We start from the raw sequence: 25,765 nt of genomic DNA, 5'->3' as shown, positions 1-25,765 counted from the left end.
TTCAGCATGTTTCCAAGGGCTTGTAATCAGCACATTGTGTTTTGACATGTGCATACTTGACATTGCTTTGTTCTGGGACTTCCTTTTGCTTGAGATCTTTAGGAAGTTATCTTACAATTAGCATGGGGGTTTGAGTCAATGCTGTTGCAGACACAGCATATTCTCCAGCTTGAAGAAAAAAAAGCACATGAGAGCCAATGTGAACAAAGCAAAAGTTAATGGTTATAACTAGCTGAACTGCATGAGATTCTGACTGTACTTCACTACAAGGAGACTATAGCAGTGACTTTAGCCAGTCCAGAAAAAGAATGTTAATGTTATAGTCTATATGGGAGTTAAAGAAAAATCTAGGGCATTGTGCTAACAGAACTAAGCACTGATGCTTCATTTTTTGTGGTTTTGTTCAGACGTAATCTTTCTGTCACCATAGAGCAAAAATAATAAGTATTACTTATGGAGAAGTTTATAGCTAAATTATAAGGCATTTTTCATCTTCACATTTTAATGTAAATTAAGCTTGGTCTATAGGGAAGTTAATGTGGTTGGGATGAACCAGAGAACAGGTTTTGTTTGCTCTCTACAGCTAATATAGTCCATTAGTCTGTAGATTTCAATTAAATTGTTTAGACTAAGCTCTTTGGGGCAAAGGTTTGAGGCCAGATCCTTGGGTCTTTTCTTTGTGTACCAGCACTGCTCAAAAGGGGTGGACAGAGCAAAGGTGGCTTTAGTACACTTTGGCACCTTGTCTTGGGTGATGGTAGGGTGCAAGTGTCTTGGTTTTCTACCAGATTGCCAAAATGAAAAGAGACCCTGGCAGTTCTGCTCCAGGGCTAAGGCAGCCTCCCTGCCTGCCCAGGCGCCACACTGTTTCATGAAGTGGCCCCAAGGCTCGGCAGTCGTTAGGCACTGGGAGGATCCCTTCACTGGCCTGGGAACCATGAGGAAACCTAAGCCCTCTGCCCCAGCCCAAAGTTCTCCTTGCATCCCAAACCTGTCATCTCCACCCCCACTCCATAGCCCACACCCTCAGCTGCAGTCTGAACCCCTCAATCCAAGCCACGAGCCCCCACCTGCATCTCATACCCTTCATCCCCAGCCCACCCCAGAGCCTGCATCCCCTCTCCAGCTGGAGCCCTCATTTTCCCCATCCATACCCCAACACCCTGCCTCAACCTGGAGCCTTCTCCTGCATCCTGAACCCCTTATTTCTGGCCCCACCAACAGCCTGCAACCCCAACTCAGAACCCATACCCCCCCTCCCACACTCCTGCTCCTGCCCCAGTATGAAGAGCCACCAAGGGGAGGAGGGGTAGGAATGGAGAGAACGGGGGCAGGTGCCTTAGAGAAGGGACAAGGCATGAGTAGGGCCTCAGGGAATACCTTTTACTGGAGCTTAAGGACTGTACTATATTTCACTAACTGCCTGCGGTCCTGTGGTTCTGTTCTAGCAGTGCTGGGAAACAGAGTGTGACACGGAGGCCCATTGGCTGTTTATTGTGTAGCTGCAATTTATCAGGCCTGGCATAAACCCTACACCAAACACACAGATGCCATAATGTATATCTAAAGGATAGCATGTAATATGCCCTTACTCTTGTGCCATGTATAGTTATTCTTGTACCAATGACTTTATAATGTATTTGGCAAGCAGTGCTTAAGTCACATCTGTTCCAGACTAAGGTATATGGTTCCAACTGCTGGAATGTGTGTCTGAGATAAATTAGGGAAGGTGTGCCTGAAGACAAAGAAAAGTACATTCACATGCAAGGTAAACATAGCCATCAAGAAAGAAAAAGGTGGTGAAGTGAATAGTTCACAGTCTTGATACACCTCCCCCCAAGCAACTTTTTGGTCTCTTGAAGCAGGGTCGGTGAATATAGAAAAGACAGCATGGTATCTACACCTTAGCAGGAGAGAGAAGCTTTAGCTGACTTACTTTTCAAATAATGCATTTCAAAGGTTTACTGGACTATAAATACAAAAGGAAGAGAACCACATAGTAGTGGGCACATATGGTATGGTTGCAACTGTCTGAAGAGACCAGAACCCTTGTACATCTGAGAAAAGTAACTCTTCAGCCAAAAGGGTTGAAGTCTCTGGGTACCGAATATAGGTGAGAAACCTGCCCAGACAAGTATTATAATTTGCTGAAGTTAAGTTTTAGTCTTACAAGTATATGTTTAGTGTTGTTTGTTTGTAACCATTTCTATCTTTACCCCTTGTACTTGGCATTACATAAACCTAGGCCTATATTTAATAGACTTCTTTTGCTAGAAGTGTTTGTGAAACCCCAGTTAAATTAGTGAGCTGAAGTGTATGGTCTCATTAAAGCAGCAATGAAATTCAGCACTAAAAGGTAGTCAAGGAATCACTCTGCAAAGAGTAACCGAAGCATGCTCATAAGCTCGCTGTTGGTGTCAGGGTTGTGAGCCACACAAGGATAGCATTTTGCCTCTGTATAAATCCATGCTAGGTCTACATTTTGAATACTGCATGCAAATATGGTCACTCTATGTCAAAAGAGATACATTGGAATTGGAAAAGGTTCACAAAAGGACACAAAATTATTACGTGTATGGAATGGCTGCCATATGAGGAGAGATTAGTAAGACTGGGACTTTTTTGCTTGTGAAAAAGACTAAAGGGAATATAAAGAGGTCTATAAAATCATGATTGGTGTGAAGGAAGTAAATAAGGAAGAACTATTTATTTCATCTCATAAGAACTAGGGGGTCACCAAATGAAAATAGGTAGCAGGTTTAAAACCAATAAAACAATTTCTTCACATAACACACAGTCAACTTGTGGAACTCCTTGCTAGATGATATTGTGAAAGCCAAGACTCTAGCAGCATTCAAAAAAGAGCTAGATAAATTCATAGAGATTACGTCCATCAGTGACTATTAACCAGGAAGGGCAAGAATGGTGTCCCCAGCCTCTGTTTGCCAGAATAATCAACAGAGAACAGATAACTTTATACTTATCTGTTCTGTCCATTCCTTCTGAGGCACCTGGCGTTGCTCACTGTCAGAAGACAGGATACTGGGCAAGTTGCTCTTTGGTCTGACTCAGTGTGACTGTTATGTTCTATGTTATTGAAGGCACCCAGAGTTGTAGGGCAGTTGATGCTACTACTCCTAGTTGTTACACACCTGCAAGACAGGGAGGATGGGAAGCGTGATAGAAGTCACTATTGCACCAGAAGAATCCTGAAGTGGCTGGGTTCCTTGGCTTCAGGGCAGCTTTGTAGGGAAGGAAGAACTGATACACTGCAGCCCTCATAGTGGGCAGGATCTCCGCCCTCACCACCAGGTTCTTATCTAGGACACAAGCAGCATAAGCATAATGACAGGTTTAAACATTGCAATATCAATATCATCGTTTCACTCCCTATTTTGAGTAGTTTGCTGAAGCCACTAGGGCCACCCATAATGCGTACTGTCCAGCACATATGTAAGGTTGCCCCACCCCCACTGAAGTCAAGGGAATTTTGTAAGCCAACTTCAATAAGAGCGGACTCAAGTCCAGCCCCCATGAATACGCCTGATGAAATTATGAAAGTTTTGTAATGGAATATTCAACTTGAAAGATAAAAACACCCAAATGAAGTCATATGGGTCTTTCCATTGACTTCAACAGGCATTCAATCAGCACGTTTCTAATTCTCATTGGCCTGAGCCATTACCAAGTCAACACTACTAGCAAACAAAGAGCTCTTCAAAGTGTTAGGAAGCTCTGAATAGCACTCAGTGAAGAGAACATTATTTAGGCCCCAAAGCTAGAAAGACTTAACATAGTTGCTTAACTCTGCATACTCTGAGTAGTTCCACTGAAATTCATATTCTGGTTCAGTGTTTCCCAATTTTATTTGGCCGCAGAACCCCTAATAACAGTCTAATATATGGAGCTGAAAAAGTAGACCACAAATAAGTAAGGATAATAATAAACAAATGCTAAAGAAGGTCATGAGATCAACATCTAGTTTAATTGAACATATTTAAAAATAAAAAGTCACATAATATTAATTATTATTTTTAACACCATAAAATGTTATTTCAATGGAATTTTCTCGCAGAACCCTTACTTTAACTTCGTGGAACCCAGGGTTCTCCGGAACACCATTTGGGAAACACTGTTCCAGTTTATATTACATGAAGTTGAGCACATGGGTAAATTTACTTGGTTCAGGCACTAAAATATTAAAGCAGACTGGCAAAAAAAAATACTGTGATAATACATAGTGAATAATAATAGTAGAAAAGAAGAGACATTGTGCTATAAATCCTAATGCAAGAAGCACAACAACATGGCTTATCTTTGGAAGAAAGATTATTTTAAATTCATGGGCATTTAAGAAAGAAAATATTTTACAAACCCCACAAGCTAAGGGCTATAATATATGAAGACTAAAATCCTCCCATGTTTGGAGCCTATGAGAGTCATCTTGCCCAGGTAAAAGTTATACTGGCATCATTCCAGAATCTTTTTATCACTGATACTTCCCTACTTCCTGGAAGACAATAACTAAAGTGTTGTGATTCCTTTGACAGCTGCACAAAGTAGAGTTTTGCATATTGCCCTTGTTTGTGTTCCTTACAGAATCTATGTTCCTCATGTAATACAAGCATGCTCAGCAAAATGTGTGTGAGTGTATTAAATAACTGTACACTCTATGTTCAGGTTTTTTTTAAAAAAATCCTTTTTCAAATACAAAATACACCAGGCTAATCTATCATTCTTTAGCAGCAGTGCAGTTTATTAGTGTTATCTAAGTTGTACTACTTTTCCTTGTCACATCATAAGTTAACCTTTCCTAATTGCTACCCTAGACATTTACCAGGCGTTCCCTGGAGACCTGTTTAACTAGAGCCACAATTTTCCTGTTACTGCATTTCTCTAGTGGTTTCAAAAGCTTATGTTGCTTCTAGTCAGAGAACATAAATCTGTGCAAGTTGGATGCTGGGGAACCTACTGAACTAGATAAAGATACGGCGGGCTAAAATACTCTTCATCATTTGTAGTGTGGTGACTAAGGCATGCCCAGCTTTCTAAGGACATTTAGGAATTGCTGCAATCAGTGCTGCATGACCTAAGTGATTTGGAAAGCAAAGTGACGTTATCTAATGACTGAGCGTAAACCTGATTGAAAACAAACAATAAAACCTATCCAGAAGTCATTCAGTCATACTGACTAATTCAAAATGAAAGCCACAGAGGCCCAGATCCACAGAAGTACTTACATACCTACGTCTGGGGTTGAGGCACCTGAGTCCTTCCTTTGGCACCGCTGTGTCCCAAAAACATCCTGCTCATCTGCTGCCTATCCCTGTTAGGTGCCTAAATTCACTCAATACCAAGTATGGCATTGCTGTAAAATTTCCATAGACACCTGGGCACGTGCACTGCTGCCTCACTCTCAGAGTCCAGAGACCTTTCTCCAAGCCACAATGCAATCCACAAAGCAGGGAGAGACAAGCACACCTTTGCCTACCTGACTGAGAAGCCTAATCCAGTCATCATGCTTGAAGACCAGTTAGTAGACTGGGGTTCCATTTAAAACTTGGCAAGAGAAGGTGGTGCCCAGTGGGCAGATCACTTACTTGTCAGGAGGATGCCCCTGGTTCAACTCCCCAACACCTGTGTCATGGGGAGAAATGATTTGAACAGAGGTCTCCCACATCTCTGGTCTCTATAAACCCCACAAGCTGTGAGCAGCAAGAAGGGTTGCAATGAAGTCACTCTCTGAGGGTACGTCTACACTACAAAGTTAATTGGAACTAACGGACATTAGTTCGCATTAACTTTGATAGGCGCTACACTAGCGCTCCGCTAGTTCAAACTTAATTCGAACTAGCGGAGCGCTTAGTTCGAACTAGGTAAACCTCATTGTACGAGGACTAAGCCTAGTTCGAACTTACTAGTTCGAATTAAGGGATGTGTAGCCCCTTAATTCGAACTAGTGGGAGGCTAGCCCTCCCCAGCTTTCCCTGGTGGCCACTCTGGCCAACACCAGGGAAACTCTATTGCCCCCCTACCGGCCCCGGACCCCTTAAAGGGGCTGGGGCTGGCTACGGTGCCCATGCCAGGTGCAAGCTTGCCAGCACCCAGCCAGCAGACCCTGCACCTGGCACGGCTCGAGCCAGCCACCCGATGCCTCCCCGCCCTCCGCCTCTTCCCGGGACCAGGCTGGCGGCTCCCGGGAGCTTGCCCAGGACCGCAAGAGGCAGGCACCCGCCTGGTCCAGTGCAGACATCGTGGACCTCGTCCACGACCTCCACACTAGGCACAGGAAAGCGGCCATCTAGGGCAGGAGAGCTGCCATCCTGGCCACCCAGGAGCAGGTGTGCATGAAAATCAAGGTTGTCCACTGAGACCCCCGACCCTGAGCCCTGAGCTTAGAATGGCCGTACTGGGTCAGACCAAAGGTCCATCTAGCCCAGTAGCCTGTCTGCCGACAGTGGCCAACACTAGGGACCCTGGAGGGGATGGACCAAAGACAGTGACCAAGCCATTTGTCTCGTGCCATCCCTCTCCAGCCTTCCACAAACTTCGGGCAGGGACACCACTCCTACCCCCTGGCTAATACCACTCCATGGACCCGACCTCCATGAATTGATCTCACTTCTCTTTAAACTCTGTTCTAGTTCTAGCCTTCACAGCCTCCTGCAGCAAGGAGTTCCACAGGTTGACTCTTTGCTTTGTGAAGAACAACTTTCTGTTACTAGTTTGAAGCCTGCTACCCATTCCTTTCCTCTGGTGTCCTCTAGTCCTTCTATTATGGGAACTAATGAAGAACTTTTCTTTATGCACCCTCTCCACCCCACTCATTCTTTTATAGACCTCTATCATATCCCCCCTCAGTCTCCTCTTTTCTAAGCTGAGAAGTTCCAGTCTCTTTAGCCTCTCTTCATATGGGATCTGTTCCAAACCCCTGATCATTTTAGTTGCCCTCCCCTCTCCCACCCTCTCTCTTCCCCTCTCCCACCTCCTTTTCCCAGTCTCCCCCAGTTTTGTTCAATAAAGAGAGATTCTATTTTTGAACACAATTGTCCTTTATTTTGTACATCAGGAAGGGGGGCTAGGGAGGGGTAAGTGGAAGGAGGTGAGGGAGGAATGGGGTACGAGCCCCCGATGGGGAAGACTGGTCTGGCTCTGCGAGCTTCTGGGGGTGGAAGCTCTCCTGCAGCCCCCCAATTGCCCCCTCTCCCCAGATGGCAGCCTGCGGCAAGTGCAGCCGGTCTGATGGCCGAGTGCTGTGATGTGCCCAGTGTGGTACTCCAGGCAATCCAAGCCAGGACTGCTTTGCAAGCAGGGCACCCCTGAGAACTGTCTGTCCGGGGTGGGGGTCAGGTCCCTTTAAGCACAGCCCTCGGCTAGCCTGAGACAGCAGCTCCACGCTCTAAGTCCTACTCTGATGCCCTGCCGGCACTGCTTCCGGCCATCCTTAACCCCGGTTCAGGGTCCACTTTGTGTGGACATGCTAGTTCGAATTAGCAAAATGCTAATTTGAACTTGTTTTTTAGTCTGGATGCGTTAGTTCGAATTAGTTTAGTTCGAACTAAGTTAGTTCTAATTAGCGCTGTAGTGTAGACATACCCTGCGAGAAGGGACATTGGGCTGGCAAGCCCAGACAGAGCAGGAAACCAAATAGGTAGGAAGGAGCCTAGGGAAACAGCAACATGGAAGATCATATAGATGTTAGCTGCTTGTTTCACGGTCCATGGCTTCAGGCCTGGCCTTAGGGCAAGGCAAGCAAGGTGGTTGCATTGGGCCCCATGCTGCCTGGCCATTTGCTTGCTGCCCTGGCTGGAGCTGCCTGGCCATGAAGTGCAGCCCCAGAGCATGCTGCCTTAGGCCCCACAAATTCTTTGGCCCAGGACACTGGAGATACCAGTCAGATAGTTGGTCAGGAAGGACGTTGTTTTCCCTAGAAAGGGAGGGCCATAGTGATCTAGTTGGAAGGTCAAACTACAAATTGTAACTCTGGGAATGAGAGGGGCCACAGAAATGATGAGTAGAGATATTACCTGAGGAAGGCAGCACTTGGCAAGAGCTAATTCCAGAACCAACAGGAGGAGGTGCCATGAATGCTGTGACAAAGAAAAAATATGTTAGTCTTTCACTTATCAAATTTGAGACCTGATTCTACAAACACCTATGCACGTGCTTAATTTTATGGGACTGCTCAAACGCTAATGTTAAGCAAGCACACAAAGTATTTGGAGGATCAAGGCCATATGGAATTAAAATTTGCCATCTTTAGGGGAAATGATGATATCACTTGACAAATTATTAGCCCATTCGCTTGGCTTTAGAGTGGGAAATCCGCTGGTTAAGTCTAAGGGTGTGTAGCATGCTAGAAGATGGGTACAGTGCTGCACTGCTGCAAAATGGAAAGAGGGTTACTCAGTATGGGTTTGATACACCAGCTACTCAAGTCAATGTCAAAACTTTCATTAATTTCGCCGTGCAGATTTAGACACTATTATGACAGGGAAGAAGTGGGGATTGTTAACTAGTGCAATGGGCAAGGAGCAACTTTTCGCAAAGCTGAAACAAGCAGTCCATATAACGATAGCTCTTTCCTTTCTAAAAGGTAGGTTAGAGGTGAGATCTGGATTTCTCAGTGGATTGGCAATGGGGTTGAGCCTCTAAATATCTGAGTACTTGATTCTATCCAATCTATGTTGGTAGTGACTGAAAGTTAATATATTCTGTCTGAAAAACATTTGGCAGACACTGTGAAATATAGTTAGTGGTTTTTGTGGCATAAACATCATCATCTTTATTGATTCACTTGTTGGCACTCTGAGGAGAAGCTATGGACTGAATGTATGTGGGGGCTGAGTCCTAGCATTAGACCTCAGGGTTAAGAAAACAAATTCATAGGGAAGCATTCATGAGCTTGTGTTGCTGTTATATCATTTAATAAATGAAGAGGAATTTAATCTCCTGGCTTTCTTCTGCAGGAGAAATTTTCAAACTTGCAATTCCCCATGAGCTCATCTTCACTAATGGAAGAAAAGGTCAAACAAGGATGTAAGCAGATTTAGCTGACATGGGGGTAATAACATCTGAGCCAACATGAGCTATTTCAGCCCTAATCAACCCACGCCAGAGATCTTCTGGAAACACTTCTTCTAAAAGAGAGCATCCACACAGCAAAAGCACATTGAAAAAGCGATCTGCTTTTTTGAAAGATAGTGTCCACACTGAATGGACGCTATCTCGCCTTTAAGCTGTGATTACTATAGACAGAATGGCCACCAGGGCACCTATGCTTTTTCCTCTTTCCTCTTCTTTCAAAAGAACTCCCTCTTCCCCATCCACTCATACCTTTTTCCAAAAGAGCTTTCGGAAAAAGGCTTCTTCCTTGTAGAAAGAGGTTTACCGATGTTGGAAAAACCTCTCTGGTCTTTCCTTTTATTTATTTTTTTTTCAAAAGAGCATGATTGCACTGTAAACGTAAGTGAAATTGTTTTGGAAAAATGGCCATTTAGTTGTGGCTAAACACACCTAGAGCTTGCAAAATACCATGTGAAAATACTCACAAATAGTTGTTCAAGCAAGAACACTGGAGATACTCAAACCCTTTACTCACTTTCCAAAATAGCTCATCTTTCTTCATAGGAATATTCTTGGGGAAAGAGTGCTATGTACACACTCATGTGAATAGACAGTCTTATGAGTATTTATGAAAGGAGAATTCATGTGGCCATCTTGAAATCTGTTTGGTGGTTGGAGTCACTTAAGTGCTTTTAAAAATCGCACTGTAAAATGACTAGCCCAGTAGCATACTGCTAGTTACAGAAACTCAGATGGAATATAGCCCAGCTGTTCTGACTTCTAATTCTGTGTCCTAAATGCTCAACAAAATCCCTGAAATATTCATTGCTGAAAAAGATACATCGGAGAGGAGAAAATAATTAGTAACACAAAGAACATCTATCCTTGTTTTCACTTCAATACACTTTCACTTGAATTTTGGTGGACAATTGTCCTCAGAATTTATTCCTGTACAATATGCAACATGTGACAATGTACACTGGTGTGAGTGATGCTGTTAGTAATAAGTGCTTGGCTGGTTATTTCATTCTGCTGCATTAATCATCCTTCCCTGAAGTAAACCCACAGAAATTCAATGCAAGTTGTAGCAAATCATCCGAGCAAGTCGGTCATAAAATTAAATTTACAAAACAATGGCTGGTATAATGTCAAAATCTTTTCAGTGTTGCTTGATGATAGTGGGGGCTGGGAGAGGAGCAGAGGATAAGAGGAAATAAAGTGTATTTCCTGTAGTTGCGATACAAAATTATTTGGGAGTCCTCATTTTATCTCCTTTACGGTCATATCCTGCCAACAGATTTTTTTTAGCCTCCAGCAGATTTCCCGGTTGATTCCAGGAATGAATTCCATATGCAGATCAATGCAAGAATGTGTAGCCCTCATTTATTATGATGCTTTCTAGTCACTTTACTCTAGTCTGTAATTCCTCAAAAACACAGGGAACTAGATAGTAACACTTGCTATTGTGTTGGCCTCTATCTATGGCAGGCTGGGCTCTCTGCCTGCTACAGCCCCAGATCACTTTAAATTGCAGGCTTGTTCCCTCCACATGGCTCTCAGCTGTGGGAATGGAAAGAGGCTTGTGATGCCCCCATTCCCCAGGCCAATCTCTCAGCTCCTATTGGCCGGTTGTTTCCAGCCAATAGGAGCTGAGAGATTGGCTGGGGTCAACTCCTATTGGCCGGTTGTGTCCAGCCTATAGGAGCTGAGAGATCACATGAAGCCTCCCCCTCCCTGCAGAGCAGAGAGCTACACAGATTGTATTTTAAACCACAGCAGCTGTGTGCTTGAGGGTCCCAACAGAGTGGTCCACAGGCCAGATCTAGCCCCCAGGCTGTATTTTGCCCAGCCCTGCTCTAGGTGCATGCACTCCTAGCAGGGGGAGGAGACTTAACTCTCCTCTGCTCAGACCAATCAGGGTCTGGGTGCAAGGGAGCGCGCAAAGTCTCTCACCCTCCACCCCTGCCCTGACAGGGGCACACGGTGCCTAGAGGGAACCACCAGCCATTTTGAACAACTGGCAGATCCCTCTAGGCACCACGCGACCCTGGCAAGCGTAGGAGATTTTGCATATTCCCCCCACCCCCAGGCCACTTTGAATAGCAATGACTTCGCACACTTCCCCTGCTCCCTGGTTCTTGATTGGTTCCCCTCAGAGGGGTTGGGCCATGGCAGGGCAAGCTGCAGGCAGGATCAAATGGCTCAGTGGACTGGATCTATCCCGCTCACTGTATTTTGTGTACCCTGATTTACAGGCTCAAGTGAAGTTCTTTACTTGGGTCAACAAGTATAGTTTGGCAGTTTCTCCTTCCTGACCCCAAACTGGAATAGTCAGGGGTCAACAAATACTACAATCTACTCGCCACGGGCGAGTAGATTGTAACCTGGAAGAGCCGAAAGTTGCGCAGATTGCTGGACAGTGCGGCTGGCGAGTGGGGCTCACCACGATTCGGCAAGCCCTGGGAATAGTTAATGAATATTGCAATTCAAGACTAAAAAACACTAGCGGACCTATCTGGAGAAGTGGATACAGCTTTTCCCATTGCCTTAATTAGTTAGTTAACAGTAGCTGTCAGGCATACCAAATTCCCAACTGAGTTTCAGAAAAGATATACATCTGAAACTCTCTACAGTAGAACCAAACCCTCAATTCTTCTAAGCTAATCTATTAGGAACTTTTTTTTTAATTAATTATCCACAAATATTTACTGTAAGGATACAATAAAAAGTACATGTTTGTCTGGATGTGATTTCTTTTATTATAAATTATAATACATTTTAATTGTAGGGGACAGGAAAAATAAATATCAAAACAAACTCAATGTGATAAATACATCGAGCATAGACTTCCCTCCTTGAAAATTAAAACCCTTGCTGATTTGGAAAAAACAAATGATCTAAATATGTGCATTAGAAAATGAGTTGCCAGGAACAGATAGAGATGAATTACAATAAACCTTTGTAATTTACACTAGCTCAATAATAAACCTTGGTCATCATCCTGTAATTGGATGCAAGCAGATGGACCCTGTGCCGCGTAGAGCTGTACTGACTGCAGTGAAGCTGTGCCAAGGTGAGAGGCCACCTGCATAGATAAAAATGTGGCACAAAGCCCTACATTACGTGCAGACTCTTAATCACATAAAAAAGGAAGTGCCATGTTTCATTTTAAAGGAACAATGTGAAATGTCTTGTTCTTTGGCATTTTTTTTCTTAAACTTTGTCTGAATTATAATATCCTCTTTGCAGCTAGGGCCTTGCCGTATTTAAATCACAGGCATATTTCTGAGGATGGAACACATGCTTTCAGACTTGGGAAAAAGGCACACTCATAGGAAAGGTGCACCTTTTTTATTTAAAAGCAGAGCAGAAGGGGAGCTGTTGTTTTCTTCATTCTTTAACACTGGACATATATGCTACTGTGTGTAGTTTTTGTTTTTAACAAAAAAGGTCACAAGAACAAACTCAGCAAAGTTAAAAAATGTCAGGGAAGAAAACTCAAATGTCAGGGAGGAAAACCTTACATCAGCTGACTTTCTGGCCCTCATTTTAATGAGATACTGACTGTTTTTTTTCAACAGTCATATACTGACAAAGCCCAGGTGGCCAAAGAAGATGACTTATGTCAAGATTGGAGATAAAGATTCATGAAGACACAGAGGGTCAGCTGATAAATGACATAGTATCATAGACTTGGCTAGTAACACAAATGATGTGAGAGCTAGGATGTTAAATAAAAACTATCTTCAAAGTAAGCTTATGTGGTAAGGTATACACTTTGTTGCTCAGAGATCTATTTTTTAAGATGTATTGAATTTGTAATTTTAATAATTTGCATTTCACTTTTGAGCAAAGCAGATTGCATGCTCTCCAAATGCATTCTAATACATAAAAGAAACCATTTACTTATATGCACTTAATTTAGAATTGTAGGTTGTTTTATTTTTTCTTGAAGCTAGAACATTTAAGTGTCACCTAATATTTTTTTTCACAAATCAGTACATAATGTCGAGGTTTGTTCGTCTCTACAAAAAGTTAAACATGTCCTTCTACAATTCCATCTTCTTCTTGGGCTTTTCATAAATTAATCAAAATATCATTTATATGTAAAATAAAAGGAGACTTCAGTCTCTGAACTCTGAGGGTTTAAAGCAAGAGTGGGGTACCTAAGTCCCCAATCTCCAACTTGCCTAGATCCAGTTCCCAAAGCTCAGGGCTCCCTCCCTGAACTAGGGCTGGTGCTCCCGCTCCCCTGCCTTCCTCCCCCCCGCCATGGGGCTGGAGCACACAAAATCTGCTAGCCTGGGCCCCCGTAGGCTCAGGTCTGCAAGGGGAATATGGGCAGTGTCTTTCTCCTTTTCAGTAGGGATCCACATCAGTGAGGATGTGTTTTGTTTTGTTTCCTTCTCACTTGTTTATGGCCCTGGTGATTTTTTTTTTTTTTTTTTTTTTTGTGGATCAGTGGCCCACAACCCAAAAAAGATTCCCCACCCTCATCTAAAGATCCATAAACAAGATGCCTAACAAAAACAGACTTCCAGGGACACAATACAGCAGTCTCAGCCCCAGACTGAAGCCTTTGTGGTGTTAAAAAGTATGAGAGTCTTAGGGAAGGAAAAGGCCAAGCTGGAGTAGGAGAAAACAATCCCATAGTTTGCACCCTGTTTCCAGATGATGTCCAAGTACCTCTCATAGAGTACGTCTACACTTGCTCCCTATCTTGAGTTAGGGATGCAAATATAGTGTACCGAAATTGCTAATGAAGCACAGGATTTAAATATTGCGCGCTTAATTAGCATAATTGCGTCCTGCCGCCATTTTGAAATCACATTATTGCGAAATAAAATGCCCTGTGTAGCAGCGTAATTTTGAGAGAAAACCCTTCTCTCGAAATAATTGTTAAACATCATTGTATGAGGAATAACAGTTATTTCAAGCGAAGGGTTTTCTCTTGAAATAACACTGCTACACGGGAAGTTTTATTTCGCAATAATGCGATTTCAAAATGGCGGCCGGATGCGATTATGCTCATTAGCAATTTCAGTACACTACATTTGCATCCCTATCTCAAGATAGAGAGCAAGTGTAGACATACCCATACTGAGTATGCCTCTTCAAATTACTAGGAAAAGAAAGGTAACAGCAATGGGAGATTTGATTGTTAGAAATCTGGAAAGGAGAAACAGGATAAATTGCCACGCAACATTTGTGTATCTCACAGGCCATCTAGACAGATTGAGGTGCAATGTTGGGTGCCAGATTGGACCTTTCTTCTCTGAATGCTGGTCACCACAGTGACCAGAAATCACCTAGTACATGGAGCCAGGGTGGCCAACAAACTTCGCAGAACCTTGGACAAGGTAGGTGTGTGTGTGTGTGTGTGTGTGTGTGTGTGTGTGTGTGTGTGTGTGTGTGTGTGTGTGTGTGTGTGTGTGTGTGTGTGTGTGTGTGTGTGAGAGAGAGGTGGTGAGTGGTGGGGCAGAGGCTCTAGGCCCTAAAAGGGACGGAGGCTCAAAACGCATGACACCCAGAACTCCAGCAATGATTTAAAGGGGCCCAGGACACTGGTCGCTGCCACTGCTGCTGTTGCAGAAGTCGTGGCAACTTTGGTGTCTGCCTTCCCTCTCCTTCCGCACCCCTCCCCCAGTTGGCAGGTCTGCAAGCAGCTGAAATCTCAGTTTTGGGGACGGGGGTGGAAGTTTAGGAGGAATACTTTGAGATGAGTTGTCTCTTACCCAGCTTCCAAATTAAAAACAGAAAACAAAATACTCTTCTCTGTCTCAAGTCCTGTGTCCTGTCTCTGCTTTGTCATTGGTTCAATGGACTTCTTGTTCAGATTGCCCTATGTAGAAGCCTCAGCAGGGGCTTCTAGTTCCTCCATTTCCTCCCTACCCACACCAACAGTAAGCATGCAGGGAAATTAAGCCAGAAGACTCTCATAGCCATTTTAATTGCATTCTTTTTGGTAAGATCTCCGAGAGACTCAGTTTAGCGTTCCAGGAGAAGGCAGACTCCAAGTAGGAGGTTACAAAGTAAGAGTAATATATAAATAGTCAAGAGAGTTAAATACATTTTTACCTAGTCTAAAACCACAAAACAGTAAAGAAAACCCCCCAAAGAAATCAGGTTCTGTTACAAAAAGCTGTATTATGTGTCATCTAGCAGCTCTGATGCATCTCTTATTCCTGTGCTGATCACGGAGTGGTTCATGCTGAGTGTTGTTCTGATGGGATTAATAATATATTTGCTGACAGTTGTTGTAAATAATGTGTCTACGGATGATTCCCAGAAATATAGCATAAATGTACCCAGAATAATTGTTAACTGATAGGTTACCACACGTTACAAATTAGCAGCATCTGAGAAACTGTCTCAAGCAGGTTTCCTTTTTAGAAAGCTCTAGAGGACTTTGTAATTGATATTCTGCATGTGCCATTGATTTAAATGTCTTTATATCTATCCAGAATAAAACTGCTGCAATAGCTATGTAACAGGGCAAAAAGAAAGCTTTTCCTTGAAATTTCATTATAGAGAAATAGCATTCACATGTTCACTTAAAAGAGTTAAATATCTTCTTGGGTCTGAATTTCTAAAGTTTCCAGTATCATGAGCTTTTGTGGGCAAAACCCACATCCTTAGCTGATTTTTGCCCTTGAAAGCTCATGATTCTCTCTCTCTCTCTTTTTATATATAACAAAGCTCCTACGAAAACTCGGTGGGTCCTGCACTTCCTGGCAGTTTTGCTTGCCTCAGAGGTTCACAGCAGCCCACAATTTTAGGCACCAAGCCTAGAGCTTTAGTTTGCCATTTACCAAACTCTTTTCATCATTGGCCAGCGTGTGGTAAAACGGAGATTAAGAGCCACAGTCCTTTTTTCCCCGAGTGGAAATGGGGAGATGGGTGTTGGGGGGAACCCAGACACAACTTCTACTCCAGGTTCAAGCCCAGGGCCCTGTGATGATAGCTGCCTGTGTGAGTCCCCGGCACCTGCAATAATACAGCTGCAAAACCTTGATCTACTTCCCCACACCTTCCCCAGCACCTTCCTTCTTTCCAGTTTGTCCCCCTAGTGTTCAGTTGTTGTCTCCTTTCCTCCTACTCTCAGTGGTGCTTTCCTCCATCCTCTCAACTACATACACATGCCCTAACTGCAGGTAAAGCTTATTTTATAGCCAGTCTGAATGGGTATTCTTAATTACCGCCAGGTGTCTTAATTAGCTTAGGCTGGCCTAACTGCACGCAGGGTGAGTTAGCCTCAGGTGTTCCACCAGCCCTTCCCTGTTACTCTGGGAACACAGATCTCCTCAGTCTGAGGCTTATACATCTCCCCTCCACTACTTTTTTATAGCCTTCTGCTCTGACCATGTCACATATCCTGCCTCCTGCTCAACACCCTAGGGCTGGACAACTTGGGTCGTTGTGCAATATACTCATGACAGACCATCTGCATTGACATGGAAGCTTCACGCCTGATGTTGTATGGAGAATTAGAAGGATTGTAGGGACAGAAACCATCTGGTCACTCTTGTGTTTTTTTCTTTGTTGCGTTGTGTCCACTGAAGGGGTTCATGGTCAGTCACAAGAGTAAATCATTGGCCCAGTAGATAGTAATGGAGCATTTCCATAGCCCACTTGATGGAGAGACATTCTCTTTCCACCACTGCATATCTTGGATCTCTCGGTAGGAGTTTTCTACTGAGGTAGAGGACTGAGTGCTCTTCCTCTCCACCCATCTGTGACAAGATAGCACCCAAGCCTACTTTGGATGCATCTGTCTGGAGGATGAATTATTTGTCAAAGTCAGGAGCTACGAGTACCAGATTATTGCAGAGAGCTGTACGTAAATCTAAGAATGCTTTCTCTGCTGCATTGGTCCACTTCACCACATCAGGACCCTGGGCTTTTATTAGATCCATCAGGTGACTTGCTCTGGTAGCAAAACAGGGAATGAACCATCTATAATACCCCACCACACCCAGGAATGCTCGGACTCTTTTTTCCTATTTGGCCAAGGCCAATTCTGGATGGCCTCCAGCTTATTCATTTGGGTTTTTTCCTCATCTCTTCCTATGATATAGTGACATATTTAGCCTCAGCAACACTTGGCTGGATTAGCCATAAAGCTAGCCTGCCTTAAGTATGCAGCAAAGCGTCCAGTTTTTCTAGATTAGTCTCCCAGTTGGGGGTATGAATTATTATATCATCAAGGTATGCTGTTGTGTAAGTGTAGAAAATGCATTTTTTTCTTTTGCTTTCTTGGCCAAAGGGATCTGCCAATATCCCTTCATTAAACTTAAAGTGGTCAAAAATGGGGCATTGCCCAAGCGGTTGACTAACTCATTGATATGGGGCATCAAACCTGAATATTTCATTCAGCTGTCAAAAGTCATTACATAACTAAGTGGTACCATCGGGCTTTGGCACCAAGACAAGTGAGCTAGACCATTCCTCAATGACTCCCAACTTCAACATCCTCTTTACTTGAGTCTTAATTTCTTCCCTCTTTACACCTTATCAGGTCTCCACCGCAACCTTGACTCCAGGATTTGTGGTAATAAGCCTCGGTCATTCGGCCTGGCTTAATTGATAACGTCCTGATATCAGTTGATCATCTCGATTACCTCACTCTCTTGGTGTCAGGTCAGGTGATTCCTTGCACTTGTACATGTGAGGTACCTTCTTGGTTTGGGACCTCCTGGATGACCATAAATGCCTCTTGGGACTGCAAAGATTTCAAGAGGTTCACGTGATAAACCTTTTCCTATTTCCAGTGTCCTGGTTGCCTTGCCTTATAGTTTATTTCCCCCCAGGGCTTAAACCACCTCATAGGTCCCCTGCCATTGGGCCAAAAGCTTGCTCTCCTCCATGGGCATCATCACTCGATCCCTGGCTGGAACTATTGAACCTTTGCCTGGTGGTTGTAATGCGTTTGCTGGGCCTCCTATGCCTTTTCCAGATGCTCCCATAAAATTGGTGTAACTCAGGCTATTCGTTCTCTCATCTGCAAGATGTGCTCAGTTATGTTCTTCCCTGTATTGGGTTCCTCCTCCCAGATTTATTTAGCGATATCCAGGATGTCATGGAGATGGCATCCATATAATAGTTCAAGGATGAGAATCCAGTAGAGGCCTGAAGTACCTCCTGGATGGCAAACATTTGGTACGATAGCAGGGTGCCCCAGTCCTTCCCATCTCAACTCACTACCTTCCATAACATAGCTTTAGGGTCTGGTTGAACCTTTTAACCAGTCCATCTGTCTGGGGATGATATACAGAGATCCTTAGGGTATGGATATGGAGTATGGTGCAGAGGTCCTTCATCAGTTTTGATGTAAACGGGGTTCCTTGGTCCATCAATATTTCCTTCGGTAGCCCCACCTACATAAAGATCTCCAATAATGCTATTGCTATTGTTTTCAAGGATGTGTTCCACAGGGATATGGCTTCAGGATACCAGGTTGCGTAGTCTAAGATGACCAGGATATACTGGTGACCCTGAGTTGTCTTTTCTAAAGGACCTAGTAGGTCCATGGTGATACGCTTGAATAGGACTTCTATGATGGGGAGGCGAACCAATGGAGCTCTCAAGTGGGGCCAAGGCCTGTGTAGTTGACACTCAGGGCATGATTCATATGAGGTGTACCTTTTCATGTACTCCTGGCCAAAAGAACCTCCATAGTACCTGTGCCCCCCAAAAAGATGACTGTGGGCGAGGCTTAATACAGCTTTCTGGTGTTTCTGAGGTATTAGGAGCTGCTGTACCTCCTCTCGCTGTATCGAGGTGACCCAGTATAAGCAATCCCTCTTTATGATGAAGTAGGGTCTGGATCCCTGGGTTTTTCTTTCCACTGGGACTCCATCTATTTCTGTCACCTCTTTCTTATCTGAGGTCTTCAGCTTGATCTCACCCAAATTTTTCCCTCCCTGGGCTAATCTGTCCAAATTCTGGGGAAATAGCCTCCACTGCCTTTGTCTGCTCTGAGGTATTAGAATGTGTGTCAAGCTCTGACACTTCCTTCTCCAGGGAAATCTCCTCTCTGGCTGCCCAAGTGGTCTACACATGAAAGCAACCTTCTGGTTCCCAATGCCTTAGTGATCTACCTACCTACCTTCCTTCCTCCCTCCCTCCTTTCCTTCCTTGTCCTCGTCCTCATCCTCGTAGGGATAGGGAACAAATCAGGCAAATATTTCAGCAAAAATCAGGGGGTTGACAATCTATGGTAGCCACTTCACTTACAGGTTCTCCTCTTTTTTCCAATTCCCCTGTTGGGAGTAGAGCTTCAAATCCTGGGAAGTCCCTTCCTATGAGCACCAGGTAGGGAAGTTGAATATTACATCTTTCCTAACCAATATTTTCCAAAACATGCATCTGGTGTTACCTCCCAAGTCTATATAGAGACATTACAACAAGTAGGTTGGTTTTCAAGGGGCTGAACAGTCAAACAACTCTCACTGACCCCAGGAGAGGTAAAGATGTTAATGATAACTACTCTGGTTAGAACTAAAGCCCATTGAAGCCTGACATTCATTCTTTAAGATTAGGCACAATGAGGGATTCAAAAGGACTCATTTGTAGTTCTCTGATTCAGGGCCATTCAGCTTCAGTGTCAGTTATTGCTGCTCCTTTGCAGGCCTGACTTACATCACTGGAAGATCAGATAGAGAAGCAAAGTTCTATTCCATCATGGACTTCCCCATGTGGCCCATGCCCAGCTCCTTTCAACAGAACCACCTCCTGCATGAGCTTCCTCTCATCAGAGCGTTCCTTTCCACAAGGGAGCCTACCGGGGACATCTCTGGCTGCTAACATGCCACCTTCGGCTTCCATTGTGAAAAGTGCATTTAACAGATGAGGGAATCTGACCCAATGGTGGCATGCAGGCCCTCTGTTCCTAGTAAAGTACAGGCAGTCCCGGGTTACGTACAAGATAGGGACTGTAGGATTGTTCTTAAGTTGAATTTGTATGTAAGTCGGAACTGGTACATATTGTAGGGGAAACTCTAGCCAAACATTTCTCCAGAGCTCAGTTTTATTCTCCCACACCTCACTTCCCTCAGTCCTTTATTCTCAAGCTGAGGTGTCTGCTGAGAAAAGCCGCTCCACGTCTCCCTGGTCTGCGGGGGGGGGAGGGGGGCGCTAGCTTCGCATCTCCCTGGTCTGCTGGGGGGAAGCAGCTAGTGCGGGGTTGCCTCACCCCGTTTGTAAGTAGGGATCCGATGTAAGTCGGATCTATGTAACCCGGGGACTGCCTGTAGTGGATTCACTCCAGCTAAATGTAGTATCTCAGGGCATCCTGAAGCTGCTAGATGTGATTCTCCTCTCATCAGATATAATCTGTCTGACAGCAATGAAGTGACACCTGTGTCAAAATGAGCTGAGAGAGGATTCAGGCCCAATATTTTTGCTGGAAAAAAACCCCCAGTATATTTGGAAATGAGCCAACCTCGATGGACCCTGGAGGGGAAATGCAGGTGCCAATGCATCACAATTAATACTGTGATTAACTGAAAACAAAATTAGCGTGTTAATTTTTAACATGTTAATCATATACCTCTGGGTGGGGAGAGGGGCATCAGCTGCAAAGAGACTTTCCTCCACACACATTCATTCCCCAATGCTCATGGGTGGCCCCTCACTCCAGGGGGAACACAGAATACAGTGGCTTGATGAGCTCAGCCTCCTTGCACCAGCCTCTTCTGCCCTGCCACAGATGGAGTCCCTAAGGTAAAATGCACCCTTCCTTGCAAACAAGGGCTCATCAGCTGAAGGAAGCCCACCTAGCACAGTGAAAGGAGATCAACAGGCATTGAATCACACTGTCTGACAGCCTGATTAACACTGCAATTAATTGCAATTATTTTTTTGATCTCACAATTAAACAAACAGCCCTACCTGAAACTACAACAGTTGTCTCAAAGATAGCTAGTCAGAGGTTTAAAAAAAGCAGAGAAACAGAGGAAGTATGGGAAGAAAGAGGAAGGGTTGGGATCTGATGTGCTTACTGACTGGGGCCTGTGTTTAAAATGAAAGAGCGATATTTTTATTCAACTCTGTGCAATCCATCTTCTTCAGAAAAATGAACAAATGGTTCAAACAAGCACATGATGTCTTTAGTCAGTTTGAAAGGATGGCAGAATACAAATATGCAGGTTCATCTGCAAGACCAACACCCTCAGTTTAGGAGGTACCTAAACTTGTAAATAGGTGCACACCCACCTCTTCCACTTAGCTGAAAAACAGGGTGCCCCTCTTCACACTTTGGCATCATATATGTTCTGCTTTGTGGCCCTTTCCTGCTCTCATTCTGCTAAGTCTGTCCTGTTCTCACTGCTAACTGAACTGATCATGTCATAGTATAGTGCTGTAAAATTGCTTATACAATGCTTAGTTTATTTCAGAAAATATAAGTAAACATTGACTAGAATAATAAATATGCTACTAGGATTTATCAGAATTAGCCTAATTAATAACATCATATTTTATAAAGTATTATGTACTGGAGAGCTGTAGGAAGTATATCTATAAAAACATTTCTGTTGTAGGATGACCGATATAGTAACTTTGCTCATTCAACTTCACCTTTATGTATGACTAGAAGACTTACCCTGCATCGCTCAGGTCCTTAACTCAAATCATTTTTGTTTTTCTTCATGTAAATTATTGCTCTGGGGTGGGACTGGTGATGAGGGGTTCAGTATGCAGGCTGCCTGGGGAGAGAGGACACGCAAGCCCCTCTCTCACCACAGCAGTTTGGGGCCAGATGGAAAGCACTTGTCCATGGCCGCTGCAGCGGGCATAGCCGGGGGAGAGTGCATATCCATTGGCTGGGAGACAGAAAGACAGACTCGCAAATAGACAAACTCTCTCAAATATATAGTAGATAGCTGTCCCTTTCTCCACCCCAACCCCCAACTGCTCTAATGGAGTTATAGCTGCCCCGTTCATTATTCAGTATACTTATTTGTGATAGCAGATTCCTCCCTTTCTGTTTTATGAGGAACAGTCATATTCCAGGTACATCCCATTGTCTTGGCACAACCAAACTCTGACTTTGCTTTAGGTTATAGTAAGAGGAAGCTGCATACCAAATTCAGTAGTCCTAGTTCTTACCATTTAGGAGTTCTTGAACACACACACACACACACACACACACACACACAAATTCTCTCATATATCATAGATTACTTCTGCATTTGTTATTAGATATGTGCAGTTTTGTATAAGAATTGCTTAACTGTGGTATTTGATATACTGTATCCCTAGCTTCATACTAAAGAAACAGGTTTTTATTTGTTTTCTAACTACTCATTTCATTACCCATACATTAGATATTGGTATCATAAAGGATTTACAGGTTTTCAAATACAACTACTCAATTTACCTCTAGTAGGGTATGTCTACACTACCCCGCTAGTTCGAACTAGCGGGGTAATGTATGCATACCGAACTTGCTAATGAAGCCAGGGATTTGAATTTCCCGGGCTTCATTAGCATAAAGCCGGCGCCGCCATTCCGAACTATCTGTACTGCTGTGGAACTATCTGTGGAACGAGGAGTACAGATAGTTCAGAATGGCTACGTAGTTCGAACTATCTAGCCTGTGCCGCGTGTAGCCGCACGGCACGGGGTTCGCACTAGCCGGCTTTTAAAAATGGCGGCGCCGGCTTTATGCTAATGAAGCCCGGGAAATTCAAATCCCGGGCTTCATTAGCAAGTTCGGTATGCATACATTACCCCGCTAGTTCGAACTAGCGGGGTAGTGTAGACATACCCGTATTGGTTAACTTATGAGACACTTCCATAGAAATCCAGCCTTTAGTTTATGGTGATGTTGTAATGTTTCAGTTAGCTCTCTAGGTGTTTTCATTCTGAATCTAAACTTACCAACTGTCTCCTAACTTCAGATCCAGATGCATCTCAATTTTCCCCTGTAATTATCTCTCAGTATTATTAAAATTATTATTTAAAGTTTCCATATTTTTAACACAAATAGAATCTTCTAAACATATGAATCTCCAGTTAGGGGCTTGGTCTATTCTCATTTACGTATTTTTTAAAAAACTCATTTAGATTTAACAAAGTGCCTATGGGAAAATACTGGGCACATCTGGCAAATACTTAGTACAGCAACTCAAAACAGAAATGGTAACTACATAAAATACAATAAAACAAAATTACCAAGCAATTCAAAATAAATTGAAACTCCTCATTTTATCTGAAGCTCTCATCCAACAATACTTGTTTCTTCAGCAGCAGTGTTCTAAAGATGTATGCTCAGAATACTGAAAGAACTGGCACATGAGATTGCTAGTCAGGTAGCAATGATTTTTAATAAATTTGTATATTTGGGGATAGTGCCTGTAGAATGGCTAACATCATACCTATATTTAAGTAAGAGAAAAGAAATTATGTGGGCAATTACGGACCTGTTAGTCTAACCTCATTAGCCTGCAAAGTTAACAAGTTGTGAAAGAAATAATTAAATTAAATTCATTGGAGCTAAGTGGAAAAGGTGATGTAATCAATGTGCATTTACCAACAATAGATCAAAACAGACTAACCTAATTTCCTTCTTTGAAAAAAAAAAATCTGTATTTTTTCCTAGATATGGGAAGTGCAGCAGATCTGATGTGCTTGGATTGCAGTAAAGCATTTGACATCATGCCATATGGGAAATTATTAGTTAAATTAGTACAAAAATTGTAAAGTGGATAAGAAACTGATTAAAATAAAGCAGAGCAGGTAATAGACTGTGTTGAAAAGTGAACTATCAGACTGCAAAATGGTTTCAAGACCAATCCTTGAGGAATTCTACTAATAAGCAACCTTGTCCCATTATTTTATTAATGATCTTGGCAGAAAAAGTAGGAATGTTCCAATGAAATTTATAGGAGGCATTGTCAACACAGAGGAGATTTGGAATGTTCTACACTACAGCAAAATGTGGGTGACTGCTCACTGAAGTAACAAAATAGGTGAAATCCAATCGTACAAAGTCGAGATGGTGAAGTATTAATGCCATTGTACTGGTAAGACCTCATTTGTCTATTTAGGCTGGAAACATACCCCCAGACATACCCTATATGTCTGTGTCTTGCAGCCTGCATGCAAGGATCAACAATTGTAGATCGTTCCAGAGTCATCCTGTCCATAGGACAGTTCAGGGCAGGCACCCTGGGCCCTGTACTTTGGCAGGGGGGAGCAAGGTGGTTGTCTCAAATGTCCTATGGATGGGACCATCCCCCATATTAGTCACAGGGCTTGTGGGATTACCTAAGGGGCCTAGGATGGGGTGGCAGCATGGGTTGCCCCTCTCTAACCATACATTCACCTCCGCAGAAGCTGCAAATAATGCAGCCTGCTCTTCTCAGCCATCATCTTCCCAGCCCTCTCCACTCTCCTGAGTGATGTAGGGCTCAGGGAGTGGGCTGGAACCAGGGCGCTCCATTTCCTGTGACGAAATGAAGCAAACTGGAGGGGAGATGGTGCCAGAGTGGAGCAGACTGCTGGGTTGCTCCAGCTCCTGCAAGTGCTTCCTTTTTTTTTAATATTATATAATATTATTTCACTATTAGACATTCATTATTATTTCTATCTTGTTGACAATTTAAATATATATTCAGGTCAACTAAATTTGACTGTGAACCTCACAATATGTGTTTACATTTTGAATAAATAGCCTAGAAGAGAATACCTATATTACTGTTAAATGTTAATTCAAATCTAAACTCTTTGGAGGAGAGATCTTTTTGTTCTTGCCTTGCATGATGGGGTTCTGACCTATGGTAATACAGATAATCATTATCCTTTCAGTTCTCCTTGTGTTCAATTAGCTCATATTCTGGGCTGGCACTAAGCATAATTTTTCTATACTAGGAGGTAGAGTATCTGGCATAATTTTATACACTGTAAAATAATTAACATTACTGACTGTGTTTAGGAATAAACGTTCACTTACCCCAGCTAAATAAACTATTTATACTAATCCAATTTTACAAACTTGACTGTTTTGTAATACTTAACCTTGTAACAATTATTGGATTAAAATCTCTCCTTTTCTTTCCATATCATATTTGAAATTACCTTTCATACTCTGCATAACAAATTATTAGATTAAAGCCTCTTTCCTCTGTATTTGGCCCACCCAACCCAGGGGCATAGACACTTTTTTTTTCATGTAGGGGAGCCAGACTTGAAAAAAACCCAGTAAAATAGTTGTTGAACATTACTTCAATTAATAGTTTTATACCATAAGTAAATCTGTCCATTTTTAAAGAAAATTAGATAAATCAGTGTCTGTTGCACACACTGTATTTAGTAACATAATTCCTAAATTTTATGGTTGAAGGGGAGGTTTAAGGTATCCCCATAATCCCAGTTGTACGTATGTCTAGGCATCCCTCCCTATGTTCTTTCTGAACCAGCAGACAACTAGCACAAGACTACGTTCTACACCAGCAACACAGAATTTTTATTTTCCAGTACAGCTGAGCCACTGATGAGTTCTTATTTGGAATTTTTTCTCCCACAAGAACATTGCTAGTCTTGAGCATTCCACTTTTTTTCCTTAACTTTCTAAAGAGCTTGGCTACTGTAGGTTGTCATGCTTCTTCTCAGGGATGAGCAAATAAAATGGGTCAAATTCAGAACTGAGTCAAACATTATTTGAGGTTTAAAAAGTTGTGTTTACTCTTTTTGA

General features: G+C 43.1%; 1 long non-coding RNA gene across 4 annotated transcripts in view; it reads left to right on the top strand.

Annotated features, from left to right (window-relative positions):
• LOC142829575 (uncharacterized) overlaps positions 1 to 25,765 on the top strand; it is a 294,677-nt gene that overhangs the window by 126,609 nt on the left and 142,303 nt on the right. The window contains exon 4 of one of the 4 annotated variants that reach the window (XR_012904105.1): positions 14,288 to 14,426. The exons of the other annotated variants lie outside the window; for them this stretch is intronic. This is a non-coding gene — a long non-coding RNA (uncharacterized LOC142829575). The remainder of the gene's footprint in view (positions 1 to 14,287; positions 14,427 to 25,765) is intronic. 4 annotated transcript variants of the gene reach the window in all.

The sequence above is a fragment of the Pelodiscus sinensis genome, chromosome 5, assembly GCF_049634645.1.
Source record: "Pelodiscus sinensis isolate JC-2024 chromosome 5, ASM4963464v1, whole genome shotgun sequence".
NCBI classification, from domain to species: domain Eukaryota; kingdom Metazoa; phylum Chordata; order Testudines; family Trionychidae; genus Pelodiscus; species Pelodiscus sinensis.
Note: the sequence above shows the minus strand (reverse complement) of the source record. Positions and strands in the feature narration are given on the sequence as shown.